Genomic DNA, 8,612 nt, shown 5'->3' with positions numbered 1-8,612 from the left:
ATGAACTTTGAACAGGCCTATCATCTCTTTGAGTGATAGTTATTTAAGTCTTTGGATGCTCTCAAAGTTGTTATGTGTGGTTTTCCACTACTTGGGTAAAATATGCAACAATTTATCAATATGATCAAAGTTATCATAAGTTCTTCCAAGAAAAGATAATTCATTTACAATAGTTTGGAAGTATCCAAACATGATTTAAATGTTTTCATTCTCTTCTATGGTGAACCATTTATACTAATGAGTCAACAAGCTTATCTTGTTGTGTTTTACCTCTATGGACTATGCATACGTGAGAGCTAAGTGTCCCACATCTGTCTTACACTCTTGAAGTTGTTTACATTTGTGTGTTCGTCTTCAGATAGGATGTACATGATGGAGTTGCGAGTCTTTGAGTCGAGTAGATATCTTTTTTTTTCCTGCTTATTACTCTATTTATCTTTAAGGACCTCTTTTGATTTGTTATTCAATGAAATCTAATCTCTTCTTTCGACAACATCCCATATGACATACATCAAAGAATATCATCTTTTACTTCTAGTTGTCATACTTGACTCTTCTAAAGAGAGGTGGATGGTTGAAAAGTTGAACCTCGTTCTCTATAATATCTTTTTATGCTTCCATTGTTAGATGTTCAAACGCAAGAGGTTGAGCTCTAGATGAAGTAATAAAGAAGCACACAAAAGGCAGGCTGAATGTGTGTGTGTGGAGATTTTAATCCCAAATAGGAAATATTAATTCGTAAAAATTTTTCATTAACAAATGTGAAGTAAAAAGGGTAGCGATAAGTTACCTTCAAACTCAAAGGATTCCAATTACCTTTGAACTCAACGGGTTCCACTAACTTAGAAACTTTTTACAACAAGTTTTCATAATGTTATTTTTGGCTTACAAATGCAACATGTTGTAGTATTCTTTAGCTAGTCTCTTCATGCTTACAAGGTTGGAAAGATTTTGTGTTTACTGGATAACTCTCACAAAGAGGATATATAAATTTGAGTACACTCAAAGAGAACTAACTTACTAAGGCAAGGGTGTTCTATCTTAGGTTTTTCTTAAGGACCGTCCACTAGATGAATGTTACAAGGGACTTAAAGAAATAAAATGATCAGTTTTGACTTAACTAAAAAGAGCGTGTATTCATAATATTCAAAAAGTTTTTCTCTTATTTTCAAGTCTTCTCATATTTATAGGCTTTAAGAATATATCTTTTGTGGTGAGATCCTTGTAGCTTAGTCATTTTGATTTGTTTTCAACGAACTTGAATATGTTCATTCTTCACTTGTTCAAAGTTTTATAAATGTCTTGTCATGATGAGAGATTGAGGTAGATAAGGCTTTGTCTGAACACAATGCTTTAGGATCTAACAATTCTTTTTGTAGCTAACTTTCCTTTTTTGCATGTTGCGTTGGTTCTACTTTTTCATACCATTTTGTGTGCATACACAAAAAATGAAACAAAGCATTTATGCATTTATAACAAGCACAAATTATCAAAACACTTATCAATAAATGTTTTTGAACAATTATAATTTTGTTTTATGATGTGTAGACATTTAAAGAAACATTGGACTTGTGAACACTTAAAGACATGAGTGTTGGTCTTAGCACATCTGATGCCAGACACAGATTCTGACTAACCTATTTTACTAAATGTTACACTTGTTCATTTTTACATATTTATTGAAGATGGTTTGTTATAAAAAAAAATTTCCCTTCATTCTTCTACTTATTGGAGGAATGGTTCCTATTATAACTTAGACAATTTGTCAGTATATTAAGGTTGTCACTTCATTATCATCAAAAATAGAGTATTAGATGCATATTTGGTCTTTGGTTCAACAACAAATCCTCCTTAATTTTTCAATCATTAGGGATTGCGGTGTTATTTTTTACATTCCTTGTCTAATTCCACTTTTCTTTAGTTTTTCCTCAATTTTGTTTCAATTCTTTGAGTCAACTTGATGTTAATGGATCCATTATGATCCCTATTATTTATCACCATGTAAAAAGGTTTTCAAGGCAAATCTGGTCTTAATAACATGTCTACAATGAGTAATTAGGCTAAGTTCCAACTTAGTATTTTTGTTGTAGGTCAAAGAGCTGAGTAATTTGTTTTCACCTTTATCGATCCTTTTAAACAATATTTCAAGTTTGATTCTTATAGATGAAAAAAAAACATTATTAGAAGGGAAGACATCACTAAAAATAACCATTATAATAAAATAAATATCTTTTACTATATAAATTATATTTTAATTTTATGATAAATACTTTATATTGTAACACAAACTTTTTAGACTATTAATGAATAAATTAATTTAGAAATAAAACTCAAAATAATAGATAAAAGAAATAAAATGTTCATAAAATTCTAAAAAAATATTTTTAAGAAAATTTTTGAAAATGATTTCATTGATAAAGATTCTCTAAGAATAATGTTATTCTTTTTATGGTATAGAAAAAAGTAGAGTTGTTCAAGAGAATTATTCTATTTCGTATAGTAAGAATTATTATTTATGATTTATTTCAAGGTAATATAATATTATATTAAAAATGATATACATTTTTTATTATTATATTCAAATGATATATCTTCAAGGATAACAGGTTATTAAAAATCTAAGAAAAATCACTTATGTTAAAAAATAAAAAATAATAATAATAAAAGCTAACAAAAAATGTTTTCCTCGAAGAAAAAATAGCATAATTTTACTTATTGTATTCATTTTGATGAATCCATCCATAAATGGATGTTTTAATAATGACAAATCCTTAGTTCCATGTTTTTATCATTAAAGAATGTTCAAAAAGAGTATTAATAATTTTGCTTAAGTATTTTAGTTTTAATTTGTTATGTACTCAGAAATATTATAAGTGTTCTTGCTTAGAAGAACTCCCAAAAGCACAATCATGTCTTTGAGTTGATGAAAAACACCTCGGTCATAGCTATTTATGTGTGCACAATTCTGATGTTTCAAGGAGATTCAAGTTGGAAATCTTCTGTCTAGGAAGATACATTGAAGTGTCCTGAACATTAGTCTCTCTAGTAGAGCCTCCCAAGGTGCAAGTCTCAGTTCAAACTTGGTTTCTCAAAAGACTAGTATTGAAGACTTTGTTCAGAAGATTACTTAAAAGTGCACTCAAAAGGGAGTTTCAGGAGCAACAAGTCTTAATTCAAACTTAATTTCCCAATAGACTAGTACCAAAGAGTATGTTCAGCAGGTCAATCAAAAGCATACTCAAAAGGAAGTTTTTGAAGTAAACTACTTTTGAAGGATATGTTGATAACACCAGAATAAAAATACAAGATGACATTAGCACTACTTAAGAGTCAAGTCAACTCCAAAGAACCTATTTTGGAGTATATAAAAAGAAGATCAAGGGAATTATTTGAAGCAAGCAATATAAAAAAGAGAATCATTGAAGTACAAGCTTTCATAGCTATAATCCTTGCTTTATACTTTATTTTCAAAGTGTTGGGATAAATTTCTTAAGGCAAATAGAAATTTTCCATTAATCAATATTAAGAACCATTGTCTCAGAATTATAGAGTTAAGGTTAGTAACACATACATGTATCCATTGACGTTGATCAAAAAAGTTGTAGCAAAATAGTCTTTTGGTGCAATGATCTTTCTCAGCCAAATCACTGGATTTCTTAACGGTACTTGATGTTATTCTTCTGATGGAGAGACAGAGAGATGTGTGTTTCTAATTTGGCATACTGGAGACCATGACCGTCTTTATGATTTTAAACCTGTTAGGATTCCCATTAACCCCTAACGAGCCAAATCTGGTTTCCACTTATTTGGGCCCATATCAGTTTTTTCTATTGGCAATCTAAAGGATCACTAAAATTAGATCACTTTTATTGAGCCCAACTAAATGTAAATAACTAAAATAAATACTAGAAATAATATATGTAGCCCACAATAATTATTAGAAATAAAATTTCTAACAATCTCCCACTTGGACTTCATATTCATTTAAGTATTTATATCACAAAATTCTTTAGGTGCGCAACCGTATGCTATTTACTTTTAGACTCCCCTTATATAATCTGGTCCATCTCATACAACAACAGGGAACCACTACAGCTTTCATCATTATCTAATGTGACTAAACCACAATGATCATTACAATTGTATGCACTCAATGACATAGATCAAATATGGATAAGGGGCATGGAAATCACATGCAACGTGATCGCAATCATGTTTATTTCCAATTGGTCCAAACTTTATTCTTTATAGAGATCCATTCAAAATGCAACATATATATATTGCACAAAACAAGCTCAGAATAGAATTATTAACTTTATTTCTGTAAAAAAATCCAAATAATACAAATATATGAAAAAATTAAAAATAAAGAAGACACAAAACATAAATGAGACTCCCACTAAACTAAGGTATTATAAGGAATTACACCTATATGAGTAGTGTGCTCAGGAAAGACTTTAGCACCAAACCCTTAGTAAGTGGATCAGCTAGCATAAAATTAGTCCTTATATTTTCTATAAAAATTTGCTTATTATGAATTCTTTCCTTAACAACCAGAAACTTTATATCAATGAATTTTGACTTGGTTGTACTCCTATTATTATTGGAATAAAGAGTTGTAGAGTTATTATCACAATAGATTTTCAATGGCCTTTCAATGCCATCAATTACACGTAAATTAGTGATAAAATTTCACAACCATATCCCATGGTTGGATGCCTCAAAACAAGTAATGAACTCCGCAACCATGGTTGAAGAAGCTATAATAGTCTGTTTAACAGACTTCCAAGAGATAGCTCCTCCAGCCAACATAAAGATGTATCCAGATGTGGAGCGTTTGCTGTCTTGACATCCAGCAAAATTAGAGTCTGAGTATTCAATGATCTCTAAACTGTCAGAATTCTGATAAGTGAACATATATCCTTTTGTTCTCTTCAAATAGCATATTACATGATTTACTGCCTTCCAATGCTGCATCCTAGGATTACTCAAGTATCTGCCCAAAACTCCCACTATAAATGCAATATTGAGACAAGTACAAACTTGAGCATAGATTAGACTTCCCACAGCTGAAGCATAGGGAATCTTTTGCATCTCGTTTCTTTCAAGGTCATTATTAGGACACTATTTGAGGCTAAATTTGTCTCCCTTGACTATAGGGATATCTCTTGGTTTACTATCTTTCATGTCGAATCTATCTAAAACTTTATCAATATAGTTCTCTTTTGATAACCTTATGATACCATGAGAACGATCTCTTAGTATCTTAATACCTAATACAAAAGAGACTTTACCAAGATCTTTCATTTCAAAATTCTTTGTCAGAAATCTCTTGGTTTCGTGCAATAAGCCTATATCATTGCTGGCAAGCAGTATATCAGCGACATATAACACCAAGAATATATATTTACTCCCACTAAACTTATGATAAACACAATCATCAACTATATTTGGCTCAAAACCATATGAGGTAATAACTTGATGGAACTTGTGATACCATTGACGGGAAGCTTGTTTGAGACCATAGATGGATTTCTTTAGTTTGCATACCATAGACTTTGAGTCACCAGACACAAAATTTTTTGGTTGCATCATATAAATTGTTTCTTCAATGTCACCATTTAGAAACGCAGTTTTAACATCTATCTGATGCAGCTCTAAATCATAATGAGCTACGAGTGCGATTATTATTCTAAAAGAATCCTATGAAGAAACTAGAGAAAATGTTTCTTTATAATCAATGCCTTCCTTTTGAGTGAAACCTTTATCAACTAAACGAGCCTTATATCTCTCGATATTACCTTTTGAATCCCTCTTGGTTTTAAATATCCATTTACAACCAATAGGTTTCACACCTTCAGGTACTCCAATGAGATCCCAAACATCGTTGTCTTGCATAGATTTCATCTCATCCTTCATGGTATCAATCCACTTTTGAGAGATAGAACTGCGCATAGCTTGATAGAAGTTGATTGGATCATCATCTACTAAACCAATTCCTTCCTCATGTTCTTGGGGAAACACAATGTAATCATCTAAAATTGCACTTCTCCTTTCTCTAGTGGATCTCCTTAATGACACTTCTTAAGGTTGTTGAGCTTGCTCTATAGGTAATCATCTATATATATAAAAATTTTGCAATGATCCAAAACATAAGAAATGTTGTCTTTGAGGGAGAACCTCAATATTGTCTTGTGTTGGGACAATGTCAGGAATAACTCCATGATTGTCACCTATTACTAGGGTAGGTACTAGAATAGTAATAGGTACAAGGACTTGATCACTGTTAATGACAGGTTCTTCTTCTAAGACAAAATTTCTTATTTTCTCTTCCTCCCCAAACTTGACATCCTCAAGGAATCTCGTATTCCCCGTCTCAAAGAATGATCTAGTAGTGGGATTGTAAAATTATAGCTTTGCAACCCGAAAATTTCTGATCTTGCAACCTATGGTTTAGACATCCTTTCAAAAATCTCATTAATTAAGGAATTCCCAAACACCAGATTAATCCTTAATTAATGGTTTTGAAAAATAGGTTCTTAGGAGTCGCCACCAATGTTTTACTCAAAACATTAGAAAAAGAAAAGGTTTTTGAAAGTCCAATAATGGCCTTGAAAACCAAAATTGGGTTCGAAGACTGGTTACGTGTAGGGAAGGTATTAAGCACCCCTACAACGCCCTCAATCGGTACCCTTATGATGAAGTTAGTATAACAAGAATTAATAAGTTAAATATTTAATCAGAACTAACTAGAACGGTCCATTTTAGATTCGGAACGGCCCGTTCTGGGCTAGTCCATTATGGGTAAAATATGAATCTGGAACGACCTGTTCCAGAATTGGAACGACCCATTCTAGTTTTGAATTTTACTCATAACAGCCTGTGCTGGAACGACCCGTTCCAAACTAGGGTTTTAGGCCTTTTAGTAACTTGAAACGGCCCGTTCCCTTTTAGGAACAGCCCATTCCGAGTTAGGAACGGTCCGTTCTGGTTTTGGAACAACCCATTCTAGGCTACTAAAACCAGCTTGTTTGGGCTTCAAGCTTCCTTGGTGTTGCCTCCATACTTTGGGAGCTCCTCCTCTTCATAGTAGATGTCTATTTCATTGTTTTTGTTGGTCCAAACAAAATCGGGTGTCTACAGCTGCCCCTCTTTACTTGTCCTTTGGAATAGCTATATGTTGTTTTTCCAAAGGCAAGTAAAGACGTAGACATTTCGTCCGGGTCTTCTCCTCGTCTCTTTGGCGCTGTCACTTCTGCATTATTTCCCTTAGATAGGTGTATTTGCTTGTATCCTTGCCCTTTAGAGCAGTTGAGTGTTAATTGTGTACTCTATTAGCTAACAAGGATGAAAAACTATACACCTGATCTTTAGTCTTTAAATAGATGCTCCATTATTTCTCTTGTGATAGCGCGTTCTTTTATTCATAGCTTGTTGAAGAGGGAGTATTTTCGCAGCTCAGCCTCTCCAGGTTGGACTGACATTTAGGGCTTCAACCGGCCCAATGCTAGTTTTAGGGTCTAGCAACCCTTTGTAGTATTTTCGTAGCTCAGCCTCTCCAGGATGGATTGACATTTTAAGGCTTTAGCTGGCCCAATGCTAGTTTCAGGATCTAGCAACCCTTTGTAGTATTTTTGTAGCTCATCCTCTCCAAGTTGGTTTGACATTTTAAGGCTTCAGCCGACCCAGTGCTAGTTTTAGGGTCTAGCAACCCTTTGTAGCATTTTTGTAACTCAGCCTCTCTAGGCTAGACTGACATTTTAAGGCTTCAACCGACCCAATGCTAGTTTTAGGGTCTAGCAACCCTTTGTAGTATTTTTGTAGCTCAGCCTCTCCAGGCTGGACTGACATTTTAAGGCTTCAGCCGGCCCAATGCTAGTTTTAGGGTCTAGCAACCCTCTCTATTGTTGTAGTATTTTCGTAGCTCAGCCTTTCCAGGTTGGACTGATATTTTAAGGCTTCAGTCGGCCCAATGTTAGTTTTAGGGTCTAGCAACCCTCTCTATTGTTGTAGTATTTTTGTAGCTCAGCCTCTCTAGGCTGGACTGATATTTTAAGGCTTCAGCCGGCCCCATGCTAGTTTTAGGATCTAGCAACCCTTTTTGTTGTTGTAGTATTTTTGAAGCCCAGCCTCTCCAGGCTGGATTGATATTTTAAGGCTTCATCCGGCCCAATGCTAGTTTTAGGGTCTAGTAACCCTCTCTGTTGTTCTTGAGGATTCTGATGGTGTCTCCTCGTTGGTGTTGTGGGATGAAAGACTGCCCCTAGGTGGATGGGCAGCAGATGTTTGATGTGCCCCTGTGTTGGTGGGCAGAGAAGTGGACGGTTGGTAGGGATTCTAGTGTTGCCCCTGCCATGTGAGTATTGTGATGCCTATCCAAGCGACTTGTTGTGCTGATGATTATTATATTGAAGTCGCTTTGAGGTGGCCTCTGTCTGGGTATTGCAGCTTTTTCTATCTATGGTTGGTCAGTGTATGGGATTTTAGGAAATGAATGAGGATTATGAGGGGGAAACAACCCTTTCTGGTTTATTTATTTATTTTTGACTGAATACATTTCCACATGTTCGTGCAGTATGCATGCAGTTTTTACCCTAAATGCAAAATTCATT

At 34.0% G+C, this 8,612-nt stretch overlaps 1 pseudogene; it reads right to left on the bottom strand.

Moving 5' to 3' along the window:
• Positions 1–4,692: 4,692 nt before the first annotated feature.
• Positions 4,693–5,094, bottom strand: LOC145958563 (secreted RxLR effector protein 161 pseudogene; annotated as a pseudogene).
• Positions 5,095–8,612: the final 3,518 nt, after the last annotated feature.

The sequence above is a fragment of the Cajanus cajan genome, chromosome 6 (assembly GCF_000230855.2).
Source record: "Cajanus cajan strain Asha chromosome 6, NIPB_CcT2T_4, whole genome shotgun sequence".
Taxonomy (NCBI): domain Eukaryota; kingdom Viridiplantae; phylum Streptophyta; class Magnoliopsida; order Fabales; family Fabaceae; genus Cajanus; species Cajanus cajan.
The sequence above is the reverse complement of the archived record's forward strand: the minus strand, read 5'-3'. Positions and strand labels throughout refer to the sequence as shown.